Below are 22,189 nucleotides of genomic sequence, written 5' to 3'. Positions count from 1 at the left end.
AGGGAGCAGACGGCCCCGGGACCAATCAACCTTCTGCCTTCAGAGAGAGCCCAGGCACCAAGGAGGTGTCCGGGACCCTAGGACCTAGGAACTGTGACCGCGGCATGGCAGTGGCAGCCGAGAGGCAGCCACATCGAAGGCAGAGGTAGAGGTAAAGGCGGCAGGGTGGGAGAGTGTGGTTGCTGCTAGAGCTGAACCGAAGTGCTAGGCCCTGGTGCGCTGCAAAGGCGGCCCAACCAGTGTGCCCTGCTCTCCCATTCCTGTTCTGCGTGGTATCATTTCTTCTCTGCCTTGCCTTGCCTCACTGAACTTGCTGATCCTGCCCCACTTCCTTCCAACTTCCTTCTTCTGTGTCTCTGTGCCCTCAGTGGTTTTCACGCAGCACTTAGCCGAGCACAAAATAAGGGCACAGTCGGTCACAGCCTCTAAAGCCTCTGCACACCTCTGAGCCCCACCCCAAGGAGAGACTTTGCGGGGCGGAAGGGTACAAGAACCCCAGAAGAACGCAGAGGCTCTGATACCGCTAACACCACTAACACCGCCAGTGTGATTGCCCCCAACGCCTTAATTACTGCAGCTAGGATCACACAGCGGTAAAAAACAACAGTATTTATCGTCTACCGCAATGATTCAGGGTCTACCTAAGAGTCTAGCCAGAATCAGACTCAAGGACAGGACCAACTGAGGGTAAGCGAACACCCATTAACTGACTGACTGTGATTGACTTTTAGAGGGGTCTGCAGAGAGGAAACATTTGAATATCACCTCAAACATCAAAGCATCCAAAAGCAAAACCACTAAATAAATCACAAACAAAAGCACTAAACAAGAAACATGAAAGGAGAAATGAGATCCGGTAAAGACCGACAGCTTTTACTTGAACTTAAAAGTAAGCTAAAATAAAAAAAAAAGGAAACTTGAACTTGAACCATAATGACGCCGCAGACACCAAAATCCCGAGATAAAAACCTAAATATCAAGATTGCCTACAAAGATGAACCAAACAAGGCCACCACAGGCACACCTGCAACTCCAACTGCAACCATAAGTAAAAATATAACTGTAGAAATAATGGCAAATGTTCTCACGCCGCCTGGACAGAGGCGGAGCACTCCCTTAAATCCATTTGAGGAGTGTAAAAGTCGTGGCCGGGTTGCTACTGACACTACGACTCCGATTCCGTTTCCAGTTGACCTTGGCGATAGCACACAGTTACTGCCCTCTCAACTGCAACTTCAGTTGCCACTGGTACCGCAGACACCGCAGGTATTGCCACAGCTACCATTGTCTTTCACAACGTTAAAGGACTTAAATGACCTTATAACCATCGAAGGAATGTCTGTGAGGAAGAAAATATGCACCCACCAGCCAAAGATATATTCAACATTCTCTTTCCTGAAGGACTCTGGGACAGCTAATTACTCCAAGACTGGGAATATAAAAGGGCTGCAAACACCACTTCTATTAAGTAAAACTGACTACAGTCCTCTCTATATCAAACCAGTTGAGACTTCACTGTTCATAGGGACGAATTGTCAACTTCATCTGGGGAAAACCTTTGCAATGACAACGTCAACTGGAATCAGAGGAGTGGGTGATTCTATCAATTTGGCAGCTAGAGGAGCAAACAGTCAAAGCGGGGTCGAATCACGCTCGCCCTGTTCTGAAAAAACACAGTAAAAAATACCTTGTTGAGCTCACCTAAGATGGATAAATCCACAGAGTTGGTGAAACACTTCCACTCAGCCAGTGGAGTCGAGACGAACTCAAGTCAAACCGGCACGCTCCACACAGAAAACTCAGATCCACCAGTTAAAAGCAAGACAATCGTGACAATCGTGACTGAAAAGCACAAGACCCACTTTCTCAATCAAGCAACAGCTCTCCTATCCAAGTGAAGGTAATACAAACAACCCAAGTAGATCGACCAGCCGCAAGTAAGTTACAGGACACCCAGGACGGAAAATCACAAGATTTATTCCCTCAATTAAACAATAGTTCTCCCATTCAAATAAAACTATTTGAAACCAGCCAAACAGTTCCCTGGGAGCGATTAGCAACACATAACAGCCAAATACCAAATATGCCCCCTGAGCGTCGCACTCTGTTACCTTACAATGACTCCCACTCGATGAATAATGACATGACTTTTATAGCTACGCAGGAATGTGAAGAATTAGTTGCTTCCTGTAACCTGAAACCAGCTCACTCACATTAACAAACAGAAGAAAATAACCTCCCAAGACTGGAGAAAACTAATAATACTGGAAGCCCAAACCCGGAATCAATATGGATAACAATCCTAAATACCTTGCAAGACTCAGCCGCAGCATTACAATTTCAATCTCATAAAATCGACTTGCAGCTTACTGTTTTACAGACAATGGCTGCTTCCATCTCAGGAATTGACTGGAAAATATCCAAACTTAATGGCCTCATAAGAAGAGGTCAGGATGCGTCTTACGTGGTCCAAGCAACACCATCATCATGCTCCTGTGAACCGATTGTAGATAAGTTAATAACCTTACCATCCATGATAGGGGACCTAATAGCAGATCTAAAAACAACTGTTTTACAGATCCCATTTCCTTTGGTTTTTGCTTTGTTCGCCATAAGTTGGCAGGGTATGCTCAGACGTGAGTCCCTTGCTCACTTCGCCACTGGATTCAAGCAAGCCTGGCTGATGACGGCTGATAGCCAGAAACCGGTCCTAGGAAGCTTGTTTCCGGTCCAGGGAAGACATGGCTTGGCAGTTCGGGCTGGACTGTTCCCATGAGGCACAGGGTCAGACTGATTTGCATATGGCCATGTCTGAACTGGGGTGGCAGAGTGGGCTAAAGAACGGTGATGGATTAAACCCAGATCAATTGACTGGGGGCGAGTGCTTGCAATGTTCAACACTCCGTCCATCATTTCCTTTGGTTTTTAAATTAATATATGTATCTGGAACATCAACGGTTTAGCTAGTAAACCTGAGGATCCGGCGTTTTTGCAAATAGTTAAAATCATTCGATTTGCTACTGCTGCAAGAGACCTGGGAGGAAAACGCCTCTGAACTCCAAGGATACACATCTTGTTGTATGCCGGCAAAAAAATGCTCCGATTTTGGTTGCCGATCAGGGGGGCTTAATGATTATGGCCTCCATAGTGACAATAGGAGAGACCATAACTATAGAATCTCAAATAACACCCCCAAGCGCCATGCAGGCGGTAAAGATCGCACTCTGGCTAAACAGCCTACGTCACGAAGTTATGGTCATCAACGCTTACATTCATCCCAAACAGAAACGGGAAGCAGCCAAGGAATTGATCGAAGCCACCAAAAAGATAATGGATGAAGAGGATTCCAACTATATTATCCTGGCAGGTGACTTCAACATGTATCTTATTAGCTCTGGAGCTGGTGATGCCCTTGCCAAGACAGGGCTCCCCAAATATTAAGAAACCAACCAATTGCTCAAAACATCTATTACTGCAGCTAGAACATCTTAACCTAAGATCATTGAACGGGCGCTTCACGGAGGACAACCCACCAATCGCAATGTTTCATTCAAACCAGCAATCTTTCCATTTAGATTATACATTCACATCCTTAAATATGCTTGGTACAGTAACGGCGTTTAGGATAGGGGCCCGCGAACACAGAGATCACTTGCCTCAAGACGTAACAATAAAAGCTAACTCACTTCTCAAGATTGAACCAGCCATAGGCATCAAGATTGAAGCGGCCACAAATCTTAAACGGCTTCAGTGCAATCCCAGCAACATCAGCACCATAAGTCTTAAGGCGAAATGTCTTTACGCCCAAGCGGAAAGTCTCACGACAAAACCGGTAGAAGCATGGTAAAACTATTAAAGGATCATCAAATAAAGTAAACCAAAAGGGAGCTTCAACTAAATTACAATTCACCCCAGAAATGAAAATGCAAAAGCAGATCATAAACCGAAACATTGAGACAGATGCGGAAAGATCCATTAAATCATGACCTACAAAAAACGTTTTACAGGTAGCAAAACAGCTGCTAAAAAGGAAGAAATGGGAAAAAAAGAAACAAAAAAATGAGGAATTATGGGCAAAGCCCCTCCATGAAGGTAAATGAAAAAACACCTCTATGTTTTGGCAAATGATCAAAAGAATCAAGAATCCAGACCACCTTGGCCTAAATTCTAATATAACGGAGGAAGCATGGACAAAATACCTCTTCGAGCATTTTAACAGCACGCCCGCTGATAATGGGGAGCGCCTTAAAGAAGTAGGGATAAAATGGCCCAGCAAAGAAATCTGCAGGGAAAAAACAAGCAGCGGCCGCGCAATGGCAACTATTCAGGAATCAGACCCAAGAGGAACTATGTCATCCCCTTGTGCAGGTAAATTAATGCCAGACTTAAGTTCTTCTCCCTCTGCCGAGATTGAACACTCCGCCTCCACATCAGCGGATATTAAAAGGCAAATAGCTAGGGGCAGACCAACCGGTGCCCCAGGTCCAAATGGCATCCCGCCAATGCTATGTAAATCAGACGCTGAATTTTGGAGTGTAGCACTAACGCCGGTTTAAAAAAATATTAAGGACACCTTGATACTACTGGAGTCCTGGAATGGATCAGTAATAAGCCCAATCTTCAAACAGGGCAACAGGAAACTCCCAAATCACTACTGACTTATTGCCCTCATAGACGTGGAGGCCAAGCACTTTGCAGGAACCATACTGGAGGAGTTAACATCATGGACAACTGAAAATTCCATCATCCCAATTAATCAGCCGAGGCCAAGGGACCACAACAAACATCATGGCATTGACCCTGCTGATGGATGCATCAAAAGTGTCCAAAACTCCCCCTTTTCTTTGTTTTATTGACTATACTGCCGCTTTTGATCATGTTGATCGAAACAAACTCTGGCAGAAATGGAAAATTTGGGAATACCTAAAAGACTTTTGGACCAATTGATATCACTGCACACAAACACCTGGATCAAGGTTAAATTAGGAGCAGGAACACACCTCTCCAAACCCATTCTGACAACAAAAGGGTTAAAACAGGACTGCGTTCTAGCTCCATTTTTATTTAACCTTTTTCTTCCAGACCTGCCAGTAGAACTTGACAACTGTCCCTGCCATGCACCAAAACTGGGGGAAACACCGCTGTCCAATCTGCTGTACGCGGACGACCTGGTTCTAATAAGACAGACTCCGATCGACTTCCAACACCTCTTGAATGTAACTCACGCTTTTTCGGAAAAGAACTGCTTGCAAATAAACTTTGCCAAATCCAAAATCATGGCAGTGAACTACCAGAAAAAGAGGAAACTCAATTGGCATCTAAATGGACAAGGGCTGGATTTGGTAACCACCTACAAATACCTGGGAGTAGTTATGGACCATAAGAACTTGTTCAAACCCCAACTTGAGTCTTTGCGAGGGAAGGGAACTTTGACTTGTCTGGCGATAAAATCCTTAAAGGACAAACTTCCCGATTTAACGTTTGACCCCTTGATCCAAGTTCTGCAAGCAAAGTTACAGCCGATCCTTACATATGGGAGTGAACCGCTTCAAGGTAAAGACGCTGCACTATTGGATAGAGTGATAGCCAATTCATACAGGGCAATCTTTAATCTGCCAAGATATGTTTCTCCAGCATAAATTCGGTTAGAATTTGGCCGTTTAAAGCAAACACTGGAAAGATGGAGCACGTATGTTACTAGCTGGCACAAGATCCATGGCGCTGAGGTTGGCTCCTTAAATTCAAACTTATGGGAAGAGTTGCTCCGACACAAAAAATTCTCAGCCAGAGATTATTTATTTGATTCACTCCAAGCCTTGGGGCTGTCAGACCTCTGGGGCACCGCTACTGATCTCATTTCTTTTTAAAAAGTCGCAAAAAAATCAGCACAAATCATGTCCTCCATTGAGGATAAGGAGACATTATCCAGAAAGAGCGCATGGCTGGATCACACTTGGCGATTATGTAACACTGCAGTACCTTTCCATTGGAATGAACCTATAGATGAAAGAAAAGTTTTTAAAATTACGCCTTGTGGTAATTCCAGCTGCCCCTCACTTGCTGCCTTGGGAAAGAAAAAACTGTCCGCAACAGTGTCGCTTGTGCAAAGCTGGTAAAGAAGATATCATTCATGTAATTTGCATCTGCCCGGAATTAAAGGACCTGAGATTCAATTTATTACGTCCATCTTTTAATCTACATGGTGTTCGAACATTCAGGCAAGCGGTTAAACTGTGTTTTAACCAAAACTAAAATAAAATTGAACTGTCGGGTCACAACGTTTTTTGAATTAGTAGCAGAAAGACATAAGAGCCCGCCAAATGCGGATCAATAAATGCCAGACCGAACAGTAAAGAACCAGAACCTTTTGGACCTGGCAGCGCAGGGTACGCCTTAATCTCCTGGGGTCTCCAGCTTAGCTACACAGAGACACGGGGACACTCTGTCAGCGTAAAAGATTAGATTTATTAGCTGCAGCTAGTACAGTTGTTCTAGAAGTACACACGGTATGTTCTCAGGAGACTGCCACTTCACTCCGTGGCGCACAATCTTATATAGTATATATGTGACATATACATTAACTAAGAACACACCTAAAACATATATAAGGGAGCCAATAAGGAAAGTTGGAAAACAGAACAGAACCAATAGGAAAGGTTTGAAAATAAAGTATCAAGTAACTCGAAGTAGCCTCTCCTCTAACTGTGTTTGTCAGGCCTCCCCACAAGCTAATTCATTAACTGACTTGTAGCTGTCTTGCAGGTGACGAGATACGTTTGTGTGTTTTGGAGGATAGTTGTGAAACAAGAGAATACGAGCAGAGGACAGTGAAGGCCAGACGATAAGATAAAATCAGAAGAGAATAGTGTGAACCAACAGATAGTTGAGACAGGGATTAGGAAAACCAGACAGGGATTAGTGTACTCGGCCAGTCTCTAACACCAGCTTTTGTAAACAGAGGCACAAGGTTATTTAGACACACTATTGCAGGAAAAGCAGAAAAAGACTTCGATCGTCGTGCTGCCTGAGTGAGGGCAACGCAAAATGGCGGCGGAGCACAAAATGGCGGGTCGATATGATCACGATCGAAAATCGAAGTTCTTCAGACCCTCCTTTTGCCAGAACTCAGGCAAGATACTCAGACTCACATTAATCTGAGTCAATGTCGATGGCCATGAGGTCATCGAGCTGTCGCTGTAGCATCATTCTGATATTCTCTGCTCTTTGTGACTTGGGTTTAGGGATGCACATAGTAGCACAAAGGTCGCAGATGGCGAGGTCACAGTGCATACAAAGGCAACAAGAGAATACGATGGCTAAAACTACTCCAAGGAACATCAATATCTTCCAACCCCATTTGGACAGTAGTCCCCAAAACCACTCTAATAATGACCAATCTCCTTCGTCCTGGTGAATTGACTCAGAGATTATATGTAACTTAGAGATAGCTTGGTATACTGTCGGAGCGTCATTAGGTATGAAAATACAGCAACTTGACCCGATCAATTTGCACACTCCACCACGGTCTGCAAGAACAAACTCTAAGGCAACTCGGTTTTATAAAGTCATAAGACGATCTGCCTGTAGTTCTGCCGTGATATTAATTAAGGCTCCTACAGTGATGTCTATGGTGGTTTCTACGACACAAACCATTTGCCGTATATTTCTGCTGTTGGCCATTGGACCCCAAAAAGGAAGAAATCCTTTGAGGAAATCTCCTCCCTCTTGTCCTGCTGTGGCCTTGGAATTAATAATCCCTCTGCCATATCTGTTTCGATGATGATTTGCAGAAGCGGTGTATGTAGGGGGAAGAAGGAAAGCTATATAGCAGGTAACAGAAAAACCAGTTGGCAACCACGTGTAAGCCCTATAATAACAGATGAAATATGTACCATGAGATGGTACTAGAGGCGGTGAATTCTGAGAGGAGTAGACGTATGTGTGGGAACAGCTATTTCTTTGTATGGTGTCAGCAGACTGACCATTTATCTGTAGACAGAAATTGCCCTGATGTGGTATAGTCCAAATCGGTGAAGATTTTCCTTTTTTAACTTTATCACTAAGGCTAGTGACATAATGGGTGATGTTCCAGTTAGTGTACGCTTTCCTTTCGTCAACGGACATCTTACTATTTTCCATGATTTTAGCCATAGCTACCATTCCCTTTATCAATGAACTATGACTAAAATCTGGATCACCAATATGTGAACTAACGGATCGTCTGAATTTGCTTTGCTAGGCATTGGAGAAGATAACAAAATAAGCCCAAGCAGAACCTTCATAGGAGAACGGAAGAACTAAATATGGCATTCCTTTTTCTACGGTATGTGACATAAGTCCACACACCCAACAGTTTGTTGTATTTATCACTAATTGATGTTGATGTAATAACTGGACAAATAAATTATTGTAATATTCGGTTCTTCTAATGAGTTCATGTTGAGGAAGTGTATGAAATAGATGTGGAGAGACAGTAGAAGAAGACGTAGAGGTAGAAGGAGAGACAACTTTTCGCTGCAGAGCAATAACAATCCAATTTATACATGCCAAAAGAATACACAATAATATAATAATACATAGAGCAATACCACAACGACTATACATTTCTTTACAATGATTCATTTTATCTTTACTTTCTCTTTTGCCTAATGTAGTCTCCATCTTTCCAAGTGGATGCTCACGGTAATCTTCCTCAATCACTTAATCACAATTGTCTGCCGTCCTATGACACTGCAAGTCCTGCAGGCCTATTGCCACTACTCAGGTCGCAACTAAGACTCCTACCGTGACCCTGCAACCGGGACAGAATACTACATAGAAGAGAAAAAAATCTTATGTGTGCTTTAGTCTAGGCCTTAGGTTATAGTGTTCTTTATCAGGTACAGTTTGGTCTTGGAACAATGTTCGCGGATTGGTCGTATTCAAGTGACGATGTGGTGGTATTGCTTCCTGAAGAATGTCGTCGTCCTCTTTCTCAGACAATGTTCCAATTAGGCGTGCATCACTAAAAGGTACCAATCGTGGAACCTTTTTGCTCTCAGAGTTTCTAATGCCCTTACGTACCCACTCATCGAACGGAAGAGGCAAAGGCACTTTCTTGCAATGCACACCGTGAATCCAATTTTTCTTTCCTTCGACTTTTACTGCTGTTCTCGTGGTGAGCAAAACCATTCGGGGCTCTCTCCACCTGGGTTCCAAATTTTTCGTCCTTTGGAAGTTCTTTGTGCACACCCAGTCACCTGGCCGAATGGAATGACCTGGGTCTGTGGAAACCTCCGGCAAAACACTCTGAACGTGTTGATGGAGAACACGCAATTTAGTCGTAAGGTCATGCAAGTAGTCAATTAACATTGGATATGGTAAGTCTGAGTATTTCTTAGGGCGAGGGACTCCCCATACATTAGCTGGGCGTCCAAAAACCACTTCGTAAGGGCTAAGTCCCAAACGAGAGTGTACTGGTGGACAGAAGAGCCAATGGTAAAGCATCAGGCCAACTAAGTCCTGTACTAGCCTGAACTTTCGCTAGTTTTAGCTTTAAAGTTCCATTGTAGCATTCCACTAAACCCGCTGACTGTGGATGATTTGCCGCATGGAACTTTTGCTTAATACCAAGACCCGCACAGACTTTTTGCATGACTTAGCCCACAAATTCGCTCCCATTGTCACTCCAGACAATGCGCGGCAAACCAAACCTGGGGAAAAATTCTTTTAGTAGAACTTTAGCTGTGGATAAGGCTGTATTATCTTTTAGAGGGTATGCTTCTATCCATCTAGAGAAGGCGCATACTACCACCAGAACGTATTTGAGGTTGTTGCATCGCTCCATATGAATATAATCGATCTGCAACACCTCAAAAGGATATGTCAGAGGAGCAAAGTGACCTGCTGGAGTTGGGGTTCCCTCTCCCGGATTGTACATCAAACAAACAATACAATGTTTCACCACATTGTCTGCACACTTTGGCATTCCTTCATTCTGCCATACTGGAGCCAGAAGCTTGCATATACCTTTCGCACTTAAGTGGGCTGGACCATGCGCCATAGTGACTACTGGCAGTACATAGGCGTCTGGTAACAGCCAACGTTGGTGCTCAGACAATTCCACCCAACATCCTATCTCATCCAACATTCCTATACTTTCTTTCCACTTGCTCAATTCTTTCTCTGTAGCCTCTTTCTGAATCGATCTTACACTTTCCACTGTATCCTCATATATTCCTCTCTCTCTAACCCAATTCGCAGGACCCGCAACATACATTCGATTTGTAGCATCTCTCGCTGTCTTTTTCGCTACTTCATCTGCAAATGCATTTCCTCGACCAACATCGTCAGTAATCTTCTTGTGCGCACTACACTTCACAATTGCTATTTGGGTAGGCAAAGAAAGTGACTCAAGAAGATCAGTCACTAATTGACCATGTTGTATTTTAGTGCCATGGGAAGTAAGGAATCCCCTTTCTTTCCAAAGACGCCCAAAATTGAACGCCACACCAAAGGCGTATTGACTGTCATTGTACACGTTCACCCTTTTTCCTTTTGACAACACACATGCTCTCGTCAAAGCTATCAGTTCTGCTGCTTGAGCTGAATTGTGTCTGATACGTGCTGTTTCCACAACTGTATGTAAAGTAGTAACAGCATAGGCTGAAACTATATCTCCATTAGGAAGCTTGAAACAAGAACCATCCACCCATAGAATTCCATCCGGATTTTCTAGCGGTGTATCTTTCAAGTCAATTCTTCCCTTTGTCTCTTCCTCTGTACGGAGGAAACAATCATGTTGTTCTTGGTCATCTTTGTCTACTGGAAGAGGCAATAAAGTAGCTGGATTTAAAGTATTACATCGTTTGATGTGCACGTGACTAGCAAAAAGTGTTAACTCATATCCAGACAAACGAGCACTCGTAAGATGTTGTGTTTTTGTTCGGTTCAATAAGGTATCTACTGCATGCGGCACCATAACAATAAGTGTGTTATCTAACACTACTCCAGCAGACTGTTGAATAGAAATTGCTGCTGCTGCTTTAAGACAACTAGGTAATGCTTTAGCTACTGGATCTAACGTAGCCGAAAAATATGCACATGGCCGCTGTTTGTCTCCAAATCGCTGCGTTAAAACTGACAATGCACACCCTTCTCTTTCATAAACGTAGAGCGTGAACGGCTTACTGTAATCGGGAGTACCCAATACAGGAGCAGAACATAGCGCAGTACGCAAGTCAGTGAAACTCTTCTGACATTCGTCAGTCCATGGAAGGGGCTTAGGCGTATCTTTCAAAGTGAGTGCCAACAAAGGCTTGGCCAACAGAGAAAAGTTAGGGATCCACTGCCTACAATAAGAAGTAATACCCAGAAATGCACGTACCTCCCTTTGTGTGGATGGCACAGACATTTGTGCAATCGCCTGAATTCGTTCTGGGGTTAATCGTCGTCCCTCCTTTGATAGGAGATGACCCAAATAGGTAACCTCTCGACGAACATATTGTAGTTTTGAAGATGAAACCTTATGACTCAGATTAAACAGATGACGTAACAATGCAACAGTCACATCTTTGCAAATATCTTCTGCATCAGCAGCAATCAACAAGTCGTCCATGTATTGAATAAGAGCAGCACCAGACGGCAAATGAAAAGCATCAAGATGACATTTGAAAGCTTGACTGTAAGTAGAGGGACTTTCACAATAGCCCTGAGGTGCGCGCTTAAACCGGAAGCTTCGGCCTCCAAGAGAGAAGCCAAAAATATCCCTACTCTCTTCAGCAATGTGAATACTAAAGAAGGCATTTTTTAGATCGATAACAGAAAACCAAGTCGCTGTGGAAGGTATCATTGTCAACAAAGCAGTGATATCTGGGACTACAGGAAATTGTGGTACAACAATTTTATTTACCTCCCGAAGATCAATTACGAAACGATATACAGGAGGCTGAGAAGGATCAGTGCGTTTAAGAACAGGAAGGATAGGACTATTGCATATGTTACCTCTCGTTTCCTCAACCACACCCTTCTGAATTAAATCATGAATGATTTCCAAAAGCGCTTTTTCACCTTCAGTGGAAATTCTATACTGCGGAATACATGGCAATTCAACATTAGGCTTAAGAGTGACAACATAAGGTGGAATCTCCAGACAACCCACATCGTTCGGACCCGTGGCCCAAAGCGTTGCCGGAAGAGAAAGCCATTCAGGGGGAAACTGATCTTTGGACAAATACATTGGAGAAATCAGTTTCTGTCCTAAAGTAAGATGTACACCAGAAGGAGAACAATATATCGTAGCATGCATTCTTTTCAATAAGTCCAAACCCAACAGATTTAAACCGCAACCATTTGTCAAAAGAAGCGGAGCTTCCAAATCATAGGGGCCAATTGAAATAGACAAAGGGCAAGAAACCGGATTACGAACAGGGGCGCCAGAAAATCCGACAGAAACATTTGTTAAGCCAGTTAAAGGTGCCCCAGGGAGTTTGGAATGAATGATAGAACTTCTCATCGCACCAGTATCTAGGAGAAATGGCTCTGAAACACCCATTATAGTGACATTGACATAGGGTCCATTCTGATCTAATGGAATCGACACAACTCCCTTACTTTGTCCATGGCTGTCCTAGTTAGTGTGAAGACTTTCATTCTCGCCTTCAACATAACAATCCTCATTGTAATACTGTGTAGACCTAACATTTTGCTGATCAAAATAATTCACGGATTTAGGAAGAGGAAGGGAATGCTGTTCTTGAGTCGACATACCTCGACCTCTACCTCTGTTCGCTGACTGGAGGCCGCCACGACCTCGTGGAGCAGATAATGCTCTGCTGCGCTGCAATAAAACCGGACAACTACTTTTAAAATGACCTTCTTCTCTACAATAGGCACATTGATTAGGTCCAAACAAAGGTCGCGGAATATATGGCTCAGGGTTTTGATACAACCTCTGAAACTGCGGAGGCTGATGAAACTGAGGCTGAACATAGCGAGGAGGATAAGCTTGTTGCAAGAGAACCTTTGTTTTCAATTCTTTCGTCTTTTTCTCTTGCTTTTCTCTTTCTTCTTTATCTCTATTTTCATAATATTGTGCAGTAGCCAATATCTGGGCAGAAGAAGAAACAGCCCATGAACTTTCAGAATCTTTCAATTTGTGTGACAACTCAGGAAGCAAATTAAATACAAATTTGTCCACAAATAATCGCTGACCACCCTCTGTAGCCATATCTTGACCACTGTGATCAATAACTGTCTCCTCGAAACGAGTAAAGAAATCAGAGACACTCTCATCTTTCTTCTGTTTGCATGCTGCTAATTTATCCCAGTTAACTCTCAAGGCAGGCATCATCGTTTTCATTAATGTAATAATCCTACCAGGGAGTTCTGAAATTAAAGCATCATGCTTAGCACCACCCACTTGAGCTGCATCCGCGGCAATTATAGCAGCCCAATCACCACCTAATGCTTGATCATGATTCTCTCTACGAATCTTAGCCCATAATGCTTGCGGAACGACATTTCCCATCAACATATCGATATCAGCTAGATTCATGATGCAAGCATCAACCGTCTGTGATAATTCTTTATAATAACCTGCAGGGTTCTTACGAGGATCCGGTAGAGTCTGTTTAAGAGCTAAAACTTCAGATCGTTTCCAAGGGACATGTACCCATATACGTTGAAAATGAGCAGGAATAGCTGGAATATTACCTTGAGCCGCAACTTCCTCCTTCCAAACTGGAGGAATCTCTCTCATGGGATAATTTTTCAGTGTTAGTCTAACCGTCGGATCGGAATCAAGGAAAGTCTGAGAGGACAACAAGGATCTAAAGGAAATAAGTGTCCTTACAGCTTTCTCAACCTTAGACCCCACCACAAGTCCTTTGTCGAAATCATTCTGAACATCTAACAGATCCTGTGGAATCGAACTCGAATTCACATCCTCCCATTCTTTAATGAGAGTATCACACATTACATTAAAAACATATCTATGTGTAGGCGCATTCCATTGTGAGAAGGTAGACATAATATCAGGCACACTATACTGGGGACCCCTTTTGATCCATTTACGTGCAAGAGAGTCCAGCCTTTCTCGTTCTTCAGAATCTGGGAACTGACTACGAGATTGTCTTCGAGCAAAAGCCGGAGACACATTTAAAGCTTCAAAGAAAGGAGATAGAATACCAGTGACGGTCTCCGTGAGACGCTTACGCACAGACGGAGAATTAGACATAAGAATAGGGGAGAAGGTATTAGGCGAACTAGTGAAAGGAGAACCGGTAATTGCAGGAGGAGCAGAAGGCAAAGGAGATCGAAGATCAGGAGATGAGGGCAAAGAAGTTGGAGTTAAAGGCAAAACTGGTAGAGGCGGAGATACTAATAGGGGCAAAGGCGGAAGAGCCGGAACAGGTGGAGGTACTGCTGGCAGCTGAACAGGCTGTAACAACTGGGGTGCATTAGTACCTTGTGCATAGGGCGGAGGCAAACTCAATAAATGGGACATTAGGGGATCTTCTTCTAAATCTTTCTTGTTATTGGAAGGGGAAATAGGCAACACCGGATAACATTTATCTATCGCCATACAATGCTGTCTTTCTGAGATTTCCATTGAATTAATAATTTCATCATCTTTGAATTGTTGGGCAGCCTGTATAATTGTCATACCCTGCGCTTTTCTATCTCGTTTTGCTTGTTTAATTTCTCTCTATTTGGCTTCCTTACGCCAAAGGCGGAAAGAGTCAAACATTGCCAGCCGGGCTTTTCTTTTGAATAGAACTGCTTCCAAATTATCTAGCACATCAGAATCGAAACTACCATTTTCTGGCCATTTTAAAACACCATCTTTCTTCGTGTATCGGGTCCATGCCTCGTTAAAGGCAATGGGGCCAACACCATGTTTAGAATAGAGCTCATATGTGGGAGTTCCAACCGAAGGAATCGGACAAGAGTCCTCAAGCCGGGAATCCCTATTACAACCAAAGCAACAAAGTTTTCCAAACTTAGTCAGACCAGGCATCTCGTGATTTCACCTGACTGTTCACAAACTTCAAGGGGGTAAAACTCAGTTTACGCAGCACAAATGCACTTACCCTCCGCTTCGGCTATTGCAATAGTCGAATCTAAGGACCAAAGAAACTAAGGACCAAAAGACAAAAATTGTGGGTGCGACCCACAAAATACTTAACTAAGGACGTCTTCTTACGCCAACAGAGGCCCGTCTATCGTCTCGCCTTACCATACATCACCAAAGGAAGGGCCAAGGCAGGGCAGCAGTCAGGGCAGAAGTCGTTAATAGCCGTCAGGAAGGAGTAACCGCGCTGAAAAAGACCTTCGGACCACTTTCGACATACAGGGGTCGCTTGACGTGGCTCGCGATTCCTCCAGAATTTTCTTGCGGGGTTCCTCACGACCTTCGGGCAGAACCGGTACCACTGAAGCCACCCCACGTTGGGCGCCCGTTGAAGAACCAGAACCTTTTGGACCTGGCGGCGCAGGGTACGCCTTAATCTCCTGGGGTCTCCTGCTTAGCTACACAGAGACACGGGGACACTCTTGTCGGCGTAAAAGATTAGATTTATTAGCTGCAGCTAGTACAGTTGTTTTAGAAGTACACACGGTATGTTCTCAGGAGACTGCCACTTCACTCCGTGGCGCACAATCTTATATAGTATATATGTGACATATACATTAACTAAGAACACACCTAAAACATATAAAACGGAGCCAATAAGGAAAGTTGGAAAACAGAACAGAACCAATAGGAAAGGTTTGAAAATAAAGTATCAAGTAACTCGAAGAAGCCTCTCCTCTAACTGTGTTTGTCACCCCTCCCCACGAGCTCATTCATTAGCTGACTTGTAGCTGTCTTGCAGGTGACGAGATACGTTTGTGTGTTTTGGAGGATAGTTGTGAAACAAGAGAATACGAGCAGAGGACAGCGAAGGCCAGACAATAAGATAAAATCAGAAGAGAATAGTGTGAACCAACAGATAGTTGAGACAGGGATTAGGAAAACCAGATAGGGATTAGTGTACTCGGCCAGTCTCTAACACCAGCTTTTTTAAACAGAGGCACAAGGTTATTTATACACACTATTGCAGGAAAAGCAGAAAAAGACTTCGATCGTCATGCTGCCTGAGTGAGTGCAACACAAAATGGCGGCGGAGCACAAAATGGCGGGTCGATATGATCACGATCGAAAATCGAAGTTCTTCAACAGCTCCGCAACAGCGCCCTGAAGCATCTAAACTTTTAATTACATTGATGATTATAAACTGACATTAAGCACATTTTTAAGTTTTAGAAAGTCGCACAAAATTAATTTTTAGTAATTTTAGCAATGTTCCTATCCTTTTGTAAAGGTTTTAATTAATCATGTACAAATAAAAATAAAAATTACATTACCCCCCACTCAAAGGGAACTAGCTCCACCTTACACCAGTGCTCAGAGTTGTCCGTCGCAACTTCAGGGTGAAGTACATTTGGAATAGCCTGCTCTTCAGACACCCACTGACACCTGACAGATGTCACACTAGCTCCTGAGTCTCTCAGAGCCTCCACCCTCCTCCCTTTGATGGTCACCCACTGCCTGTATTTTTTAGTGTTCTCAGGCAGATAGTACTCCTGGACCAGCTCTCTGTCTCCTAATGAGACAAGGGCCATAACTGTTTGTTTCTCCCCTTGACTAGGAACCAATGCCTCCTCTAGTGCTACACTCACTAAACCAGGTGACGGAGCGCCCGTGGGTTCTAGGGATTTCTTGGGGCACCTAGTGGCAATGTGGCCTCTCTCACCACATGAGTAACACTTGGGGGGACCCCAGTTGTCACGCCCGCCCTTAGGCGGCTGGAACATCTTAGGCTGGGGGATTGGGACTCCTTTCCCTCAGAACTGTTTTGGTGCCCCTTTAGAAAACTCCTTTTGGTTACCTTTGTCCCCCCCACTCTTCTGCTGGGGACCCTGCCCCCCTTGGCTGGGTTACCCACAACCCCCTTGTGGACCCTGGTGCTGGTCCAGCGGTTCACCTCCTTAGCAAGCTCACTGGGATCACTTAGCTTACTGTCCAAACGATGCTGGCACAGCTCTGGAACACACAGACTACTCAAGTGCTCCCATCTAATAAAATGGCACAACCCCTTATAATCAGTTACCTTGCTGCCCTTTATCCAACCTTCCAGTGCACGCATGTGCAGTTTCACACATTCAACCCAAGTACTTGAATCAAGCTTCTTGAAGTTCCTAAACTTCTGTCTGTACTGCTCTGGAGTGAGCCCATACCTGAGGCATAAGGCCTCCTTCATATTGGGGTAGGTCAGGGTACCCGCCAGCATTAAGGGCGGCAGGACGTCCCTCCCAGAGGCCTGAAATTGTTTCCACAGGCCCACCCCTAATTCTTCTCAGGCACTTCATTCATCCTCAGTGCAATCTCATATGATGTGCACCATGCATAAATATTCTCTCCCCTCTGATGATTCTGCACTAAATTCTTGGGTATATACACCTTACCCCCTTGCACTAGCTGTGTGCTGCCACCATTTGAACTGGACTCCACTTGTTTTGCCTTAATGTCCAGTTCCCTCATGCTCAACTCATGAGCCAAAAGCATTTTCTTCTCTTCCAAAGTGAGTGTTCTTGCTCTCCTCAGCTCTCTTTTTTCTCTCAAAACACAATTTATTTTCCTCCAGGGCACGAGCATCTTTGCTCTCCTCCACCTTGGCCTTGAGCCTCAGGACTTCCAGCGCATGCTCTCTGACCTTTTAGTTCTCCTCCCGCTCCTCTCGGGAAAGACTTCCAGCGGAATGGATGCTGCCAGCCCTGGAGGCTACTCTTGACACAGGCAAATCCTGTGACCTAAACCCATCCCCTGGTGCATTGTCATCCACGTCCTCATCCCCTGTCTCCTCAGCCTCTTTGGCTTCCCACTAGGCCCAGAAAGGCCTTCTGCAGCTCATCCTTCTTAGAGCTGATCTTCATGGGACATCCTAAATTTTTGCAAAATTACTTGAGTTGATCTACTTTGTAGGAATGCAAATCCTCAATGTGAAACTCCAATTCTGTCTTCTCATTTGCTGCTCTATCATTTTGAGACATGATGGGTGGATGATTCAAGGGTCACTCAAAAATAGAACCAAAACCAAAACACAGTATGTGGTTGCGTAGTGGTCTGCACTAAACTACTGATGTAGACCAATCACTGTTGGTCAAGTACAAATACAGGTTCAAATCCCCACTGTTGACCACCAATGTAAGAAATGGGGGTCTTTAGTTGGCAGAGGCAAGGTACCTTTGTCCAAGTAGGGACCCATGCTTCTAGTCAGGGTAAGGGGGATACACACTTTAGATAACCCCTGCTCACCCCCCTGGCAGCTTGGCACAGGCACACAGGCTTATCCCAAAGGCAATGTGTAAAGTATTTGTACCAACACTCACAGTAAAATAGTGATCAAACCACAAATGCACACCACACCAGTTTAGAAAAATAAAGTATCTTTATCTAAACTATACAAGACCAAAACAGCAAAAATCCAACATACAGATACTCAGTGAAATGTTCTTTAGGAGGTTGTTACTAAATTAAACTTGTAGATTCTGTATTTCTTCAGGAAAATGCAATGGGGTCAAACAGTCACAGATTTAAGATGGATCACTTGTAGAGACTGTATTGACTTCAGCAAACCTAATGTCATAAGCACATGTCTCCTTTGCACAGACGTACGGTGCCCTTGCTGTTACTGAACTCTTCACCCCTGTACTACTGACTCCGTGGTCAGCCTCAACGGAAATATGCCCCCAAATGCTTTGCAAATAAGAAGGGATGCGTAACACAGGCCCCCGGTACGGTCGATCCACTCCGTTCAAGTGCGGGCCATTGGGGTCACCAGGAGAGGAGGCCCCGTTGTTTAGATGGCAGTCAGAGCAGTCCCTTGCAGACCCACAACCTGCCGCAGGCAGCAACACACGCAGCGGCTCAGGACTTTGGTCCGAGCGTTACGTGGGGGTTGCTCTTCTCTTTCTCTCGTGGCTGACGTCCTCCTGGGCAGTCCCGTTGGCAGCAGCTGATCGATGCAGGGGAATCCTGGTAGCCAGGCAACGCCTCGTATCCGCTCAGGTTATGGCGCTGCAGCACTTTTGGAGTTCACGGCTCAGGCCGGCGGCATTGAAAAGCACGTAGCACTTGGTAGTTCACGGCTCGGGCCAGCGGTGGTGAAAAAGAATGCAGCACATTGTTGATCATGCTACAGGTCACAGTGCCGGCACGGCTCCATACAGACACATGTACACAGGGAAGGCTTCACGATGGTCTCAGGGTAGGTAGAGATGTGGGCAGGCACAAGCACACAGCACTGCTGAGACGGTTTTTGGAAACTTTTATGTCCCAGTGTTTCTGCAACAGGAGGCCAGCTCACACAGGCCCTTTAAGACTCCTCTTCAAGCAGAGGGTGGACCCAGCACACAGCGAAGACCCTTGTCCTTTCCTCAGTAGCAACAGCAAACTGCAGGCCAGCCCCAGTCACACAGCAAGGGTAGCGCTTCTCTTCAGTCTCTTCAGCTGTCCTCTTCGGTAAAGATTCCTCTAGATCACGAAGTAGTCTAAAATGCAGGGGTTTCAGCTCTACTTTTTATGCCCCAAATGTCTTTGTTCTCCTTGTGTAAGGGGCTCTGAGCCCAGTCCAAACCAGTTCTGGGTGCATGCTGCCAGTGCACAACTTCTTCCTTTGTCAGTGAGGGCCAGGGTCTTCAGATGCACCGCAGAAGGTGGAGCCAGCATTGTAGAAGGCAGGCACAGCTCTATTCAGGTACAGATGCTACTCCTCCCACCACTCCAAAGCAGATAGGCCTATTCTGCCTAGTGCTGCTCATCCGGCATCCCGGAGGCATGGGACTTCCCCAGCCCCTGTGACTACCACAGCCAGGCAATCAATCACCAAACAGGCAGAGGCACACAGAAAGGTTGAACAAGAAAATAGCCACTTTCTAAAAGTGCTATTTTCAAACACAGAATTTAAAAACCATCCTTCCTAAATGTGTTATTAAATTCCGAGTTTAGGGATACCAGACTCCAATTTTCTTTCTTACTCCTATGGGAAGATATGCTTGGAAAAATGTTACAGAGCATTCCCGATTCTGTTCTATGGGCAAGATAGCCTTTCAAATAGGGAAAAACAAAATTGGCAGTATTTCACTATCAGGACTTGTTACACCCACCAGTACATGTCCTACCTTTCCCATACACTGCACTCTGCCCAGGGGGTACCTTGTGCCTACTGTAGGGGTGTCCTATGTGCAAGGAAAGGGAAGGGTAGGGCCTGGCAAGTGGGTACACTGGCCAGGTCAAAATGGCAGTTAACAAACTGAGCGCAGGCACTGCGTTGGCAGGCCTGAGACAACTTTTTAGGGCTACTCATGTGGGTGGCACAATCAGTGCCTCAAGCCCACTAGTAGCATTTGATTCACCCACCCTGGCACACTTTAGTGCACTTTACTAGGGACATACCGGTGAAACAAATATGCCAATCAGGGAGAACCAATCCCATTATCAATTTACACAGGGAGCACTTGCATTTTGACACAAATAAGCAGTGGCAAAGTGCCCAAAGCATCTAAGCCAGCAAAAACGAAATCCAGCACAGCATCAAAAACACAGGGCGTAGAGGCAAAAAGTCAGGGAAAACCACACCAAGAATTTCAGGTCTAACAGGCACTGCATTGTAAATCATGTGAAAATTAACCAAACGTGTTGGGAGAGGAGATTAGCAAAATGATCAGTGGCCTCGGCGGGATGGCAGATGAATGAAGCTTGAGAAGCCTTCATCCAACCAGTCTACAAGGGTCAGGAGGCACTGTGCCCTACGCTCCATGCCACCTAGCTTAAGAAAGGGGCCCGGCAGAGTCACATCAGTGAATGTAAAGCAGGATCTCATCTAGTCAGGAGTGCAGTAGATGTGCGATCAGAAGAGCTGGTGGAAAGACAAGTAGAAGGAATTACGAACATTACACAACCATCAGGGTCTGGCAGACATGGATATTGTTTTTTCTCAAAAAGACCATTACTTTTAGGATTTTAACATACGCAGATATCAACTCAACTTTGGAATCAAAATGTCATGTGCAGAACTACTGCTATTTAACATGGTCCAGAAAGTGGGCCCTTTTAAGACTCACGTAAGCCATTACCCATTCAAAGAGGAAGTCACACAATGAACAAGCATTGACATAGCCAATAGGTCTCGCCTTTTGGGCCTTATAAGTGTTTAGCCAGAGCTATTGACTTTGCCAATGTCTTTAAGCTGTGCTGTAGAGAAGTGTGGCCACTGTGCAGCATGCTGAAAAGTTTTAATAAAGTGTCAGAATCATTTTAGTTACGTTTATATATGACCAAGAAGGCATTATGTATAACTGAACGACCATATTCAAAAAAGTATTTACAATAAAAAAATGTCCTCAGTTTTCTTTTGTTCTTGCAATGCTTGTAACTTGTTTCTGCCTATTCCAATGGTTGTTTGTTAAAGCTTTTTTTTGAGGGGGCATAAACAATCGGAGGGTGAAGGTTGGGAACTAGTACCTGTATTATAACATTAGCAGTGGCCAGATGCTAGGGGAGAATCAACAGATACCAGATTTCGAGAGCAGGCTGAGGTGGTGCTGAGTGATGCTGAGGTGGTAGTGGTAGTGGTGGTGGTGGTGGTGGTGACTGGTGCGGAGACGATGCTGAGGTGATGCTGAATGATACTCAGGTCTTGCTGTGTGATGATTATGTGGTGGTGTATTAGTGCAATGGTGATGCTGAGTGATACTGATGTGGTGCTGAGTGATGCTGTGGTGGCCTGAGTGATGCTGTGGTGGCACTGAGTGATGCTGTGGTGGTGCTGAGTGATGCTGTGGTGGCGCTGAGTGATATTGTTGTGGCCCTGAGTGATGCTGTGGTGGCGCTGAGTGATGCTGTGGTGGCCCCGAGTGATGCTGTGATGGCCCTGAGTGATGCAGTGGTGGCGCTGAATGATGCTGTGGAGATGCTGAGGGATGATGTGGAGGCCCTGAGTGTAGCTGTAATTTTATGCATTGTATTATATATCTGGATGCAATGACAGAAGCAGCAAAATACCAGTCGGGCGGCAAACCATATATGCTAAGGCAGGCTTTTAGCTTACATGTTTTTGAGCAATGCCCTTAAGTACGTCGACCAAGCCCCTTTGTCTTTGACAGACCG

The 22,189-nt window shown here is 44.7% G+C and overlaps 1 protein-coding gene across 3 annotated transcripts in view; it reads right to left on the bottom strand.

Annotated features, from left to right (window-relative positions):
- The window catches only part of LOC146808752 (cell adhesion molecule CEACAM4-like), a 508,058-nt gene that overhangs the window by 319,981 nt on the left and 165,888 nt on the right, over window positions 1-22,189 (bottom strand). The window lies entirely within an intron of this gene.

Source organism: Triturus cristatus, chromosome 7 (assembly GCF_964204655.1).
Source record: "Triturus cristatus chromosome 7, aTriCri1.1, whole genome shotgun sequence".
Classification (NCBI taxonomy): domain Eukaryota; kingdom Metazoa; phylum Chordata; class Amphibia; order Caudata; family Salamandridae; genus Triturus; species Triturus cristatus.
Note: the sequence above shows the minus strand (reverse complement) of the source record. Positions and strands in the feature narration are given on the sequence as shown.